Genomic DNA, 16099 nt, shown 5'->3' with positions numbered 1-16099 from the left:
TATACGATTTAAACAGCTATAAAAAGTACATTTGCTTCACTGAAATTTATAGATATACTAGCGTGACAGTGTCCCAGTCATGGATTAACGTTTTAGCGCTGCCACTGGGGGGGGGGGGGGTTATTTATCTATTTATTTATTTATTTTTCCTGTCCGTTGTCCGGGCGCTGCAGAATTTAGCACGGGCTGAAAAGGTCTGGCGGAAACCCATTTGTAACTTCTGAAGAGCACTAATCACTGTATTAACGTCATCTTTTATCATGTTTTTCACGTAATATGTTTGACACAGGGACCCCCGATGAAACCCGACTTCTGATGAGGGCCGAGGGGTGTCCCAATTCATAGTGCTGCAAAGCTAGCCCCAGCCCTCAGCCCTGTTCTAAAAGGTGGTAGGAGAATGATCGGGGTAGGGCCAAGGGCAGAGGGGTAGGGGTAAGTGGTAGAATTGGGATTAAAGGCTCTGAAATCCAGAATCAACCGAAACAAGAGCGATGACCTCTTGAAAAGCTGCATCTCAGTTCACTGATACACGCTGCTTTCTGTAACTCACCTAATGCTCATACTGGGCAGTTTCTTCTGTGAAATCTTAGAGGTAAAATCACAAAAATACAGTGAAGATAGAAACCATGGTAAAGCAAAATTCTGCTTGCTAGATTTTTCTTTTATTGTGAAAATATTAGGACACATGTCGCTGTCTGACCTTGTCCCGCGAGTTTGGTTCACTTTCAGAAGTAAAACTAAACTTTCATCATATCCTCTCTTTGGACGGGAATTCAACCCAAACAGCAAACAGGTAAAGTTAATTTACACTCAATGCTAAATATGCAGACAGAACCTTCTTTCTGTCTTCTGTGTCTCGTTTCGTTTGTGAGTAGATGCTGTAAATACCTCTGTTGACCTCTGGAGGCAGTGTCCTGACAGACAGCAGAATCCTTTTGAGTAAAGACTTTTCAAAAGTGGGGATACAAGTGAATATACATTGCTTGTGCATCGAGACAGGGGTTCTCCAGTTTGATCTTCCGTATCAAACCACCGTAACTTCCACCGCTCTCCACTGCAGATATTAATTCAACAACCACACCTACAGGAAGCATGATGTCCTACTAATTTATGTATATGAAAGGAGCTTAAAGGAGCTTTCAGTGGAGAGTGATGGACAGTTTCCCAGCTGATGTCACTGCATGGCCCTGTACCTCTGCAGACATCCAGGATTACACATCGAGATGTAAGGGATGAGCTTATTGACTTCAATGTCCACATTTCACTGTCAGGCACACGGAATCCTGCCAAAATAAATCTGTGTTTGTAAAGTGACCTTTATGTGACAGCTTCCACCCAACAGGTGTGTATTAAAGAATTAGTTATTACTGCAGTAAAGGAGCTTCCTGTATTTGCAGCATTTTTAAAATGATCAAAATAACTGATGGTGTGGATTGTTTCTGGAGCGGGATTTAAATGCCTCTAAAATATTCCGTAGTGGCGGGTTGGCAGTGATTGAGAGATTTCTTGCCTCCAGGACATGAAGAAGCATCTCAAATTGAATAGCTTCATGCAAAACACGAAACTTCAAGGTCATCAGGAGAAAAGAGGCAGGTGTAAAACAGGTTTCGCTACAACAGAACCCAGTTCGGAGGAAGCGGTGGAGGGAGTCTGCTTCTTTATGACTCCTGTTCAAACGGAGAGCCGTCAGCTCTTTGTTTGCAGGGCTGACGGCTGGTTTCGGCACAGCTTCTTAGTTACATTCATATAGTCCCATGAATATCTCACGCCCGAGATATTCATGAAACTATTCATCGGCGGCGCGGCGGTGGGGGGAACGAGATGCCGGTGCAGGCGACTGTGACGATGCAGCCTCCAGAAATGCGGCGGCGTAAAGCCGCCATATGCAGGGCTGGCAGACGCCACCGCGCTCCTGATAATCTCATCATGTCGCTGGGTGACGTGCGTTTTGGACAAAATTTCTTCATTTCCTCCTTCATGGGTCCTTTTTGTTTAAATGTGAGTCATCTCGCCCTCCCCTTCTCTCTTTCTTCCACCTCCTTTCTGTCCTTGTGGGCTTTCAAACAGAAGATAAGATGAGATGCTGAGCGCCGCTCAAAGATCAATCCATTCTGATTGAGGCTTGAGAACCTTTGAGCTCCTTTTAAATTACTGGGACTTTATTTTGAGCTTTCATTACAGTATCTACACATCTCTCTTATCTGAATGACACACTTCTAGTGTGAATCATTCAAGTCACAGGTCATGACATGATTGCTTAGATGGCTGAAAATACCTTCATAACACAACTTGAACTTGAAAGATGTATTCAGTAGCAACCACTGTATTCAGGGATGTCAGTTAAGTGGTTTATTTTAATTTAATTTAATTTTTTGTGTGTGTGGCTACTATCTTTAAGGACCTTCATGCCGTCTTATTGGAGGAAGGTGAACATTTGTCACCCGCCTGAACAAAAGCAGAAACAACTTATTTTGGTTTCTGGAGCCATTGAGAGCGCCGAAGGTTATCCTGACTCCGCTCCAGGACGCAGCCGTGATCTCAAACTTTATCAAGGTGAAAAATACAAAAAGCACAGATGACAGGATCATTTTTTATACAAAAAAAAAAAACAACCTTAGAACACTGAATGTAAACAACTGCTATAAAAATCCACCACTGGACCTTTATAGTGGTGAAGAGACCTCAGTATTTCAGCTAAATGAACATCACGACCAACTGGTTTTGAAAAACAAATGGAGAAACAGCAAGTTGAGAAATAAGTCCTGCATTGTTACATTTATCTGATGACAAGAGGTTTTGGCAAATTTCACATAGAGATAAACTACATGGCAGCAACAAAGAGTTTAGTTTTTTTTTAATAACCAAGAATTAATGCATTACTTCACTTTGTCTCTGTTTTTCAGGATGTAAGATTGTACATTCATGACAGATTGGCTCCTCTCCTTCAGTCAGGACACGTCTGTCAGCTTGAAGGATGGAGCTGCTCGTATTGGTCTGTTTGAATTCATCAATAATTTTTAAACAGAGTGGACGTCCTCTTTTCTTCTTGTCTGTGGCGTTCCGGATGGTTTTATATAATTCCTGAAAATCTCCGGTATTCAGTGTTTTTCAAGGGACTAAAAAGCCTTTTATTTAAATCAGACTGGCCAGACGTCCCGATTGTTGCCTCTGATTTGGGTGACCTGTCCGCAGTTGAAACTGTCCTTGAAAAAGTCCCTGATTCTGATATTGTATGTGGCAGCAATAATCCCACTGAGCAACAAGTGGTACAAAACACGGTTATTTGTTATTGCTGCATATTCAGAAGACGTCGTCAGGGGAGCCAGAACAAAGACACGTCCCAGAGACGTCTTTACAACATCAATTTTGTACGTCTGGTTTTGGTCCCATATGAAGATAACTTTAACATCAACATCAACATTGTTGTTTTCACCATGATTAGTTAATATGAGAAAAAAGATGATAAGTTCAGCTAACTTGAAAAAAGGTGGGCAGGTAAGCCAGACACTAATTCTCTTCCAAGTTATGTTTACTTTATGTCTACAGGTAATGATTACTTCAAGAAAGTTCTCCCTACTGAGTGCTGTGGTTATTTACTTCCTTGGTTTACTCTACAAAATAAAAGATCTGGTCTGAGGTCTGATCCATCAGATCTCAGAGAGGCGGGAATGTGCCTGTTGAAATGGTGCAATCTGCTTTTAAACAACACAGTAGAAGAAGAAGAAGAAGAAGAAGAAGAAGAAGAAGAAGAAGAAGAAGAAGAAGGAGAAGGAGAAGGAGAAGGAGAAGGATCTCAGAAGCTAAGCAGGGTTGTCTGGATGGAAGACCGAGTGTTGGTGGTCGGAGGGGTTGAAGGACAGCTGTGGCTACATACGTAGCTTATAAAAACCAGGTCTAAAATGAGATTAAATTCGATGTTTGAAAGACGTCCATAACGACCACGTTTGGACAGCAGTTAGCCTTTACATAGAGCTCCTGTGGACGTCAATACAAGACGTTCGGTAGACATGAAGAAAAAGACGCCATCTGGAGTTACAGTCTGAACCTTCATGGGAACAAAATTGGACGACGTTGAAAAGACGTCTCGGGAACAGGTTTGTTCTGGATGTCAAACAATTATGCCAATGAAACGTCCTGACGAGACACCTGTACAATGTCCAAGAAAGACGTATAAAAACCTTTCATTCGGGCTAAGCTGAGGACGTGTTCTATATGTGCAGAGAAAACACCTTATAGACGTGTTGGACCACTTTTCACTGGGTGGGAAAGTTGTCCTGAAGTTCACGGTCAGACGAACCTGCTGATGCTGCTGTCAGAAAGCAGCAGATGTCAGACATGTCTGGGAACCTGAGATGGAGGCATGTATGGACAGAGAATAAGAGAACGAAGACCACTTTCACCATGATTCCTTCTTGTGCTCCTTCTCTCCCCTCTATTAGCTCCTCTCCTTCTTTCAATACTCCTTCACTGTTTCCACCCTGATGTGTAAATCAACACTCGGTCCGTCCATGAGTTTGTCTTCCCACTGCGTCGGCTCCTGTAGATTTTCCTAATGTTTTGAATTGCTCTGTTTGAGTTTTGCTTTGTTCTTTTCCTCAGTCTGATTAATGTGTTTTCTCTGGATTACCCCTGTGATCTGAGACTTGCTCTTCTATCCGCACTCCTGACAACTGTGAAGCATTGTAATAAACAAGCACCAAAGGAATATAATATGATAACAACATAAATAAATGATGAAAGTTACACTGGTACGAAAGCTATCCTCACAGTGCTGTTCAGGTTAGAAGAAAATCCATACCCACATTTGATGTGCATCGCTGCCTTCTGCTCAGTAGGTTGAACATTTTTAAAACCTTTTTAGTTATTTTTATAGAAATCCACAAACCGTATAGAAGGATGGATGGTTTGAAATTAATTACATTGATATTTTTGCAATGTTAATTCAATTTATTCATCATTTGAGCACATTTTCTGACAAAAAAAAAATAGCTCTTAAGATTTATTCAACAATATGAATTCAGTTTGTTTATCAGTGTCTGTCAGGTAAATCAAGGTCGCTGTACACAATGATCGTGTGAAAACTGTATAAAAACAAACATGAAAAGCATTCAGGGGTTTGCAGTCATTTAGGTGGTTTGTTTTAAGATGTGATTTGGAAGAGTGATGGACGGAGGTGGGTGGGATGCTGCAGGTGGATTTGGCAGAAAGCGGAGTGTCATCTGCATAAATGTATATTGTATTTATGTAAAATATGGCTGACGGGGGCCTGTCTTTACATCTCCGTTCACATCTTTTTTGTAAACTCTGAGTGTTACTTTCAGTGTCTGGAGGTTGAAGCATGAGTCCTCTTTGCTGGAAATGAAAATATGTTCAAACTGTTATTAATGCGGTTCTCTTCATGCTCTCCCAAGAGCCGGGTGCAATTTGCAACCAGTCATACAGAAGTCGGCATAACATCTGTTCATGAAAGAAACAGATTAATGAACAAATGATGACAAGAAAAAAGCAGCGAAGAAATGGCGGAGATAAAGTACCGACATGCAGACAGCAATAAACATCTCTGATTAAGATAAGCTGGGATTTTTACACATCCTCAGTATTCTGGAGGCAGGCTGTGGAGAAAAGAGACAGTAGATCTCCAAATGTTTGAGCTGCAACTTCACAATAACCTCAGTGACTGGACCTGCTTTAAAAAAATGATTCATAATAACCATGAGTGTGTTTCTGAAAACAGTGGAAGAATTGTTTGCATCTTGTATAAATAGTTAATAACAGGTACTTGAAGCAGATTGAGGACATACAGTTTTTAGATACATTAGATTCCCACTTTTTTTCTTGTTTTTGCATTTTTCATTTCATCCTCTGGCTTCTCTTCTCCGGGCGGCTGTGTTTTCGGTGACCTGCTGTGTTCTGACTGCAGCACAGTGTTTCCTTCATGGCAGATAGAAATTTCCTGTCATAGTTTAAAGCAACGGGGAATGAAGCTGCTTTCCAGCACCTCACTTTAAGCGCTGCTTACCAATGAGCTGCAGCGAGTCATTTCCAGCCCTGTTCTTCAGAGGGGAAACACTGGCACTGAAAAAAGCCTTTATATCCATGTTTGCATCTTAATTAGAAGCCTGCGATCTCCAGTTTTGGGTGAAATGGATAAAGGAATTCAATCATATCTATGAAGTTGATTGGAAAGAAGAAGGGAGAAAAAAAAAACAATCCTTGGAATGATGCAAAGCCGATTCTCAGCAGTATAATGGAGTCTTAATGGAGCAGGTTTTAATGGAGCCAGTTCAGACGGTTAAGTTGGAGTAATTAAAATTAAACAGACCTGCGACTGCTGGGAGACCAATGGGCTTATTTCTATATTCTTTCAGAAGATTGTGTTTGGAAAGTCCGGGCTTTGCTGTTTGTCATGTGTAATGACGTTCACACATATCTATATATAACGCTGCTGCATTCATTATTCAGCGGTCCGTGAGAGGCTGTTTAATGGACAAAGCTATTTGTTTAGCTAATTCAAAGAATCCGTCTCTGTCTCTCCGCTGCACTCGGTCCTTCTCATTTCTCTTGTTTTTTTTTTTTGTTTTTTTTTCCCCCAGCATACTTCAGGCCTATCGGTCCCTTCTGGGCTTATCAGAAAGTGGTTTACAAACCATTTCTCCCACACGTCCAAACCTTTGTACATATGTCTGCATATCAAATTATCAGATGTGAGCACGCAGTTAAAGGTTAATGTATTACTGAGGCCGAGGGTGTGAATTACTTTGTGCGTGGCGTGTGTGTGTGTGTGAGAGAGAGAGAGAGAGAGAGAGAGAGGCACTCACATGCTCATCTGCATTAATTTCCCTTGAGGGCACCTAATGAGTCGCCTGGGGAGAGAAATGTGTCACAAGGCGGTCAGCAGGAGTCTTGGTAAACAAGACTTGGGTACAAACTTAAATCCCTCAAGTTTTTGCAAAAGTGTTCTTCAGAGTTCAGCGCAGGCATCCGCACGCCGGTCAATGACAACGGAATGTGATTCTGACGAGGAGGATGAAGGCTCTCCTCGTATGAATTTACATTCCAGACTTTTCATGTGTGTGGCGCTCTGAGGCGTCTTTGCGTCTCTCGCGGGGCAGCCGGTCTGTGTACAGCCTCCAGAGATTTGGGGGAAGCAGACATGTAAACAAACACGGATGTTTCCTGTGTGTTTTCAACCATCTCAGCTCACCTTCACTTGTAGAGAGACGGAGGCTGCAGCTATCAAAGCCCCTCTCCGACAGCATCAATGTTTTGCAAAGAAAAAAAGATCAACAAACTATTTTTCTCCTGTATGAGGTCGGCTTTATAATATCGCTACTAACCAGTTTCAGCTCCAGTTAATTTGACTGCGTCGATATTACTTTTATTTTCAGACTTTTTTTCTGTCTGATGTCATATTTTGTACTTTTCGTCCTTTTTCAAGGAGACACCAGACTACAAAACATCTGACCAAGACAAACGGAGATGAGCTATAATGGAGGCATCACACTGCAACATGCCTGTAGCGTGTGAAACCTGCGACGGGCACATCGGAAAGAAACAATAACTCCAAATCCCTCCAGAGCTCCGTCAGTCCTTATCCGAGATTATTGAGATGCAGCCTCCTCCACGGTGAGTCGTGTAACAAATATTGTTAAATGCAATAAAAACTCAATGGACTGGGCCACAGAGGGGAAAAAAGAAATGTTTAAAGCACATTTCATCTAATAGCATGAAAGTGAAGGACCTGCTGGGATTTCTTCAAGCCAGTTTCAAAAACATTAAACCAGACCGAACACTTTCATGAGAATCCAAATAAGCAGCAGCTCTGCGATATCAACAGAGAGAGATAAAGCAAGCAGAGAGGAAAACGCTCCTAATTTCGAGGGGGTTTAAGAATACATACTCTTTCTCAGGAAAATTCTGTTTGTGGAGACTTGAGGAGTTTCAGAGTTCAGTTCAGGCTTCTCTTCTCTCCTCCGCTGGAGCGGCGGCTCTCGTGTGAACCAGAGGGACGACTAAGCCAGCTGAGGGCTGCTCCAGCTTTGAGGTGATTAAATTTGAGGTTTGTACTTGAGCTTCCCGGAGAAGTGCCCTCCTCTGACGCGAAGCACGGCCTGAACTCACACATCCCCCGAATCTGAGGGACATCTGCTGACCTTCGACCTCTACTTATACACGTAAAGCCTGGATCTGTGAAGCGAATGGCGGGAGAGCCGGTCAGCGATCGGTGAGTCCGTGGCGCTGTGCGACCAGAGAGCCGGCGGCTCGGCTCAAGAGCTGTTGTTGAGCTGCAGCCGGGGATATTTGTCCTGTTTCTTTGAAGTGGAATGGTATTAGGAAGCCTAATGTGTTTGTAACTCCACTCCTGATTAGCTTCCTTCCATTTGGTTGCCTCTGATTTGTTTCCAGATGATTGTGTCCCTTCTTTATTGGCTCTTTTGTTGCGCTCTTCTGCAAGAGTCTCTTAGTGAGTTCACGCATTTGATGCATGCTGAAACCAATAGACTGGTTGATCTGGAAGATGTGGATGAAGGACCAAAGACACAGAGACAGAGTATCAAACAGGCGATTTTCAAACCTGTGATCGCAGATTAATGCAGAGTGGAAGCAAGGAGAAAATAAGGCACCTGACAAGTGATCGTAAATGCCCGATTGCATTTGTTGCTATTATTGCCCGAGCATTTACTGGGTTTAGGGAATAAACACTTTTTCACACCACTCTGCATAAAATGAAAATATTTCTGGGTCTCTGGATGAAGCGATGTCCGCCTTTGTAGTAATTATGTCATTTATAAAAATTTTCCCAATACAAGCATTGTAAGTGTTTTCGTTTCTAATAGCTGCACTCTGGATGCTCCAGCTTCCCTCTTTCTCTCCCTCCAGCCTGGCAGCCCGGCTGACAGGCTGCTGATGGACGTGAGTTTTTCCATCCCCACCAGGAAAATGCAGACACGTGTTTTTCATGTCAGTCCTTCACAACGCTGGCAGACCAATATCCAATTTTTTATAAAAAATCTTTCCATTACTCCTTACCCTATTTCCCTTTTCTTCTTTTCTCGGTCTGTTTAGCATTTTGTTCCAAAATTGCATTCCTGGCCTTTCACGGCGCTCATCTGAAAACCCCATTTGCGATTACCGTGCCGTCCCTCCACTGTCATTCCCTCTCCTGCGTTATTCCCTTTTTCATTGCCTTCCTCGCTCCTTCCCTCCCAGCATTAGTTGCTCAGCAACATCAAGTGGTATTTGTTGGTCCTGAGACAGGAAAAGAGTAGAAGAAGAAACGGCACATTCAGCGCGGCGTCTTTTGTTATTCTGCGAAGCTGGTGGCTCTGAAAGCTACCGGAGCGCCGCTCAGGCTGCCGCTCGGCGATTAAACACTCCGCCTGTTAATTTCAAAATGCAATATCTTGAAATAAAAGACTAATTAAAGGCACCCTGTTGAGTTTTTACTTCTATACAGGAGCTGGCAGTTTCCTGCATTGCTTTTTGTTCCATTGTGCACGGATTTACACGCTGAGCTCAGGCGTGTTGCACATTTCTGAGAACGGCTGACGTCAGTCATGGGAACCAGTCAGTAGCAGTAATCCACTGTTAGAGAACAGAAATGCAGGACGGCCAGAGGTGCTGGTGTCATGAAATACTTTATATCAGAAAAGGAAAATAGTTTAAAGGAAAGCGCTTATGAGGAAATCATGTCCACACAGAGCCCCGGTGTGTTCGGTTCTGATGAGTCTCAGTTTGAAGGTGCGACTGGGAATATTCTGTAATTATGGTATACGACTCCTTCTGAACCGTCATTCATTCATCGCTTGCTCTGTGCAGCATCCGTCCAGGTTCATTAACAACACTGGCTGCTAAACAAACGCCGTTATCAGTTCACATTAATTCAGCGTTTCCGGCAGAATGGAGGGAAGGTCCGTCTGCGATCCTTCACAGCGGCCCCGCCCACCGGTGTGGGTTTGCCACGGGGACGCGTGTCCTTCAGCGATGAATACGGGGAGGACTCGCACATAAAACTGTCTTCACATGTCACAGGTGAGGAAGTACAGGTGCAGTAACAAATGACCGCTGAGTGGGAATCTGCCGCGGCGCATTCGGAGGCTCGTTACCGTGCACGCTTGCGGCGCAGAGCCATTCGTTTTATTGATGAAGCAGTGAATGGAGCAACATTTGTCACAGCGAAGCAGATGATCACAAAGCACTTCGATTCAAAATTAGACATTATATACCTCGCGTATACAGAACACACAATAAGCACACCCCTGCGTCTGCGGCGGATTATTCCCGTATCGGGAACTGTGTTCAGATTTGTAATCCTGGCTTCAGACGAGTTATCACTCAGCGTTATCATTTCTGAACCTCTGCACACGGAGTTATTTCTTGAAATGAAATTAGAGAACTTCCAGCAGCGGCACATTGATCCCCGGGTGCAGGTCTAATTACAACGTACAGCGCACCAATTAGCTCGTGCTTATATAATTGGGCCTTGAATCCTGAAAGCTGAGTGGCCTCCTGTGTGCGACTCCGCCTCTGTCTGAACCAAATATAGATCTCTTTATTATCCTCCATAATAAAATAAGCCTTTGCTTATTAGTAACATTTGATGTTTAGGAAAGTTAAGATCTGATTCTGTTTTTTAGATCTGGCACTTCTAAGATTATGCTAATTCAGATGAAGGATTAGAGCAATTAACTGAAAATCAATTCAGAAAGAAATACTTAATACCCGTCCTTTTCCTTGATGGCACTGTAATGATTCTCTCTGCATATATGTCTCGGGGGAATGCAAAGTACTCTTGCTGCTGTTAAAAAGGGATCTTTACAATAAAATAATTATCATAAATTACCGTCACATGCATGTTAAAAGGCTCGCTCTCCAAACAGCTACTCACACTTGTGTGTTAATTAATTTGCTTTTTGTACTCTGCTGCTGAGAAACCTGGCTCGTATTATTTTTCTGGTTCATGGCCACATATCAAAAGACCTCATTTGATGATTTTGTTATTCCATTTTGGGAATGAAAGTGGACCATTACAGTGATTTGAACCGGTTTCCCCAGTGCGCAGTAGAAATCCTGTTCTGTGTCCAGACCAGCAGGAGCGCTCACCAAATACATTTCACTTCTAAAGACTAAAACGATTTCACGATAAAATATAATGTCACCACCAATCAGAGCCCAGGACGAGGATCATGGCTGAAAACCGACAGTTTATTCAAGTCTTGGGAGCTTGAGTCTGAACCAGAGCAAGTCTTTAATACTTCAGTTTTAATGAAAGGCTTTCTTCACATTAATAGGATACGGTGTAAATCATGCATCTCGTGGCTCCGGCGGTTTCGAGGAGCTTTCACACCACTGCCTCGAAGATATTGTCATAACGTGAACTCGCGTTTCACGTTAATGACTGCTGAGATCGAAAGCCAATAAAAAATTCAACTGTTTTCTTGCCGGTTTGAGGCGGCCGAGTTGAAATCTCTGGTAAATCCTCATAAATAATCTGCCGCCGTTACACACACGGGTTTATAATGAAGACGGTTTCATAATTCTGTGTGTGTTCAAATGACGTAATTTCTTCAATTCTTGAGAAGAATCCGTGTCATGATAATTAGGATCCCCTGGTTTCTTGGACCAGGTTGGCTTCATTCGACGTCTAGACCGCCGTGACTCGCTCATTGTGCCACAGGCCGGCTTCATTCATAACAGTCTGCAAAACGACCGCAACAAGTACGAACGGCTCGTAACCCTTCTAATCTCTCCGCTGCTGCCCACCGTTATCTCAGAGGTTTTCTTATGTCAGACACGAAACCTGAGACGCAGAGAGAGAGAGAGAGAGAGAGAGAGAGAGAAAGAAACCCTCCCGAGGTGCCCAGACAAGTAATCTCACTACCTTCTTGCATGACTTTGCAAGTCTTAAGGAAATGTCAGCTTGCTCATGCTGAACCGGAGCAGAATCACAGCGCCTGTGCAGAATAATTCACTTTTTCTGTATCTGAGCTGCTTTCTTTGGTTGGTAGCAGTTAATGGTCCGTTCATATTAGTGTGACGCTGAACTTCCAGAGTAGATCCAGCTCTCGCCTCACATGCAAACTAACACTTCCCTGCTTCCTCCCCAAAACGTGTTTACGAGCCGGTCCTATCAGGCTCGTACCTGCTCCTCCAGCTTTGCTTTAATCGGCGGCTGTTTGCAGCAGATTGAGCCCCGGTTCTCTGGGGGCTGCTGAAAGGCCTTCTGGGAAAACTGAAGAATTAAATAAAGGTTTGAAACACTTTCACACATTTCAGCGCTGTGCCTGACTTCTCGGATGTATGTGTATATTCATACAGGTGATCAGTGGCGATCGATGCCTCGGGCGAGTCGAGGATGGATGTTCAATTAGGATGAATGTCTTTTCTTTTTTCTTTTTTTTTTTTCATCAGGATTACAGATTCACTTCCTTAATCATTGCGTGAGGATTCGGGATCATCACTGCTGAGGGTCAGCAAGGCGAACGCTGCTTGTAACAGCTCGTTATTTTAATCACAGCCGCCATCAGATGGAAATTCTTGGGTTTTTCTGTGACCTCTCTGGTTTGACAAGGAATATAATGAATCTCAAAAGATCGTTATCTTAAGCTGGAAAGCAGAAAGTAATTGAAGGCAGATCACTTGTTGACAACATATCACGAACGGGACGCCGAAGCGTCTCCGTCCGGAGTGGAAGACGCCCGGCTGAGTGAAGCAGTTCAGGAAATGTGTTCTGCCGTTTCTCCCAGTTCTCCCATCAGCAGTGTTTGTTCAATAGCTCATTTTTCTTCAGGAGTCGTTTGATGTAGAGTCCAGCGTTGTGAATAAATGATCCTCCTGGCGAAGCGGCCGAGGCTGACGTATGGGACAGACCTTGTGGCTCCGCCTCTGGTTGGACATACGGAGCGAGGAGCAGCACTCTTAACGTGAAAATGAAAATGGTTTGATTTGTGCAGTGGAGACCTGTTCGCGGGCTCGTTATCATCTCGCCGCTCATTTTAACCCCTACGAGCTCGCGCGATGTCTGAACTCAGCTTCAGAGGAGGAATTCTTCCTCCGGTTTTTAATTGTCTGTCCTAATGAGGCTGTCATAATAGTGTGTGTGTAGAGCTGTAACAGTGTGTAGTGTGTGTCACTGCCATTAGCTTCAGCTGGGTCACGTGGTGCAAACACGTTATTCTGGCCTGTTGATAGCAGCGAAGCATCGGTTGAAAGATAAGGTAAGGTAAAAAATAAAGTAACAGACTGATAACAATATCATATAGGACTAAAGTAATAAATAGTAAGCCCCAGTAGACTCATACCTTCCCTTAACCGTTTCATATTAGTAATCCGTCATTTGCTCATTACAGTAAAGTGTTTATTCCTAACTGGGTGACTGGATGTCCCATTTTTTTGGTTTTCACATCCTAAACTCATGAACTTGTCTGCTTTTCTTTGCTTTTCAAGGTACTGTCAGGCATTTGGTGAAGCTGAATGGCACTTTGCACATGAGAGAGCGCAGCTACTAAACTCCCGGCAAAATGATAAACTAGTATCCTTGTAGAGGAAGAAGATGTTTCATTAAAGCAAAACTTTCAAAAACAAAAATCTTTCAGTCATTTCTTATTTATTTATTTATTTATTTATTTATTTCTGTGTTCAGAAAGAAATCCAGGCCTTTCTGCATGGAGTTTGCATGTTCTACCATTGGGGTAGATGGGTTTTCTTCAGTTGCTCTGGGTTCATCAGACATTCAGGGGGCAGTGGGGGGCTGTTATGTTATTTCCTACAGTGTGTGTGAAGTGAGGTCCGGTTCGTGCGCTCAGTAGAAGCGTGCTGTGATTACTGCTGCGATACAAGCCAACCAGACGTAAAGTTTCCCCAGAATGTGTCATTAAAGCGTCAGTCTGGCTGGCTCACGTTCAACTCCTTCATAATAGTCCATTTATCTCCCTGCAATTGAAGCTTTCTGCTCACCGCAGTCCTTGAGTGTTTTAATTTTGAGCCTCAGTGGGAAATTTTGCTGATTTTAATTCAGAAATGTTCCCTTCCCCGGCCTGCCCTCCTCATTCACTCTGGAATTTATCGTCGATAAATACAGTTCTAGTGGTTTGTGGAAGCCTCTGCCTCTTTACAGCCGTCTTTAATCAACATAAGCAGAGCTGATGAGACTGTTAACTGAGATTCACAATGTGTGAGGAAGCTTGATGTCCCCACTTCTGAACTCGGGGTGGATCTTAAACGCAGGAACAAAGAAATGTTTTATATCCCGGAACATAAACGTCTCCCCGACTCGTTGCCGAGTTTCTGCTCGTCACACAGCGAGCTGCGTCGTACGCCGAACATTAGGTGCTGGGCGTGAGAAGGAGTGAGCCTGAATACGGATGACAGATTAGATTGCATCGCGCCGTTTAATTGTGTTTTGTGGGCTTTTCAAATCACACGAGCAGCCGCTGCGAGGAAATGTACGACACTGCAGTGGCTTAAGCTGGAAAACAACCAACACCGAAACCTTTATGACTACACACACACACACACACACACACACACAAATATGTTCCAGTGTGAGCAGACAGGTTTAGATACGATACACATCCTGCTTTTTCAGCCCCGAGGATTACACCGATGGCGTGAGACGTCGCTGGTTTCATTTCAAATAATAGATTCAGCTGAAATAAAGAAGTGAAATGCCCGGTCAAGTAGAAGTGCACAAAAGACGCCGCTGTGTCTGCTGTCCCCTCAGTCTTATGTAAATTTATGGATCTAAAATGTGTTTTTAATCGGCGGCAGCGGGAGACGGGCCGTCCGGACGCCACAGGTTTGTTATGGTATTTATTCAGAATTTGATTTGAAGGTCACCTATTCAACAAGCCGGCGCAATTTCAGGGACAATGAAAAATAGTAATAGGATCCAGAAATGCTAATAATTTCCACTAGTGTTGAAGATAGAAAAAAAAAAAAAAAAAAACGGAGCTGGCTGTAAAAGGACGGCGGCACTTTGGTGGCACGCCGTTTATTTCTGGATGGAAATGTCAGTCTTCCTGTGTGACATGACTGGAAATAGTGCGGCTGTGAAGGAGTGTGTGGAGGAGATATCATACCCATCACAGGCGGGGGGGGGGGAGAGTGTGTGTGACCTTGTGTAGCGCCGCCCTATCTGGAGAGGCCAAGGAGGAAACGAACCACTGTTACACCTTTAACCAGTTTGAGGGGGAAACACCCGGCCGTGCACCGCCGCGCTCGCTCCTCGCCTTCTGATGAATTATTCACATCAAGAGGAGATAAAATCTATCGGTGATTAAAGCTACCATCAGACTCGGTGGGGGGGGGGGGGGGGGGGGGGGGGGGGGGGGGGGGTGTAATTGTAGTGAAGTAGAGCTGCCAATTCAGAGGAGAATTTTTAAAGACTCTCTGGGGAGCAAGTTTCACTGTGGCACTGCTAGTTTGAAGTTTTTACTTCAACAGAGGAAGTAACTGTAATTTTCATGCTCACTATCCATTTCTTTTAATCATTCATATTTATTTTCATCACAATGAGACTAGAAAAACATGCCTTTAAATCCTACTTAGTTATGAATTTATCATGATTTTAAAAACACAAATCGCTCCAACTGGAGCGCCGCTATTTTAGAGTAAACACTCCTAAAACTCCTCACAGCAGCTCAAATAACACTGCAGAGTGAAAGTGGTCTAATCAGTGAGATGCTGACAGTGAAAGGAAACTTCCTGGCCTTGAGTGTGATGAGAGAAAACAAAGACATGGTGACGTTCTTGGAACCACAACGAGATTCTAGATCTACAAAATTAAGATTATGCATTTTTTGTCTGATTTTCACTGGCAATATATCATAACAGTCTCTGTTTTCCATGTTAAGACTGGATGCGTCAGCACAGAGGCTTGAGTTTTATGCATAAATCCTGACTTTCATCCTACTTTTTTCCTCCATTTCAACACCAACAGCTACGACCATTATTGGTACTGAACACTTTCAAAACACCGGTGACTTCTGCTGATCATTGCACCTGATTGTAGGAGGAATCATAGATTGCTAATGTTGTTTGTCTCGCAAAATCCACACAGAAGCCAGCAGTTGCATTGTGAACAACCCTGCTGTGGCGT

Source organism: Salarias fasciatus, chromosome 9 (genome assembly GCF_902148845.1).
Source record: "Salarias fasciatus chromosome 9, fSalaFa1.1, whole genome shotgun sequence".
Lineage (NCBI taxonomy): Eukaryota > Metazoa > Chordata > Actinopteri > Blenniiformes > Blenniidae > Salarias > Salarias fasciatus.
Note: the sequence above shows the minus strand (reverse complement) of the source record.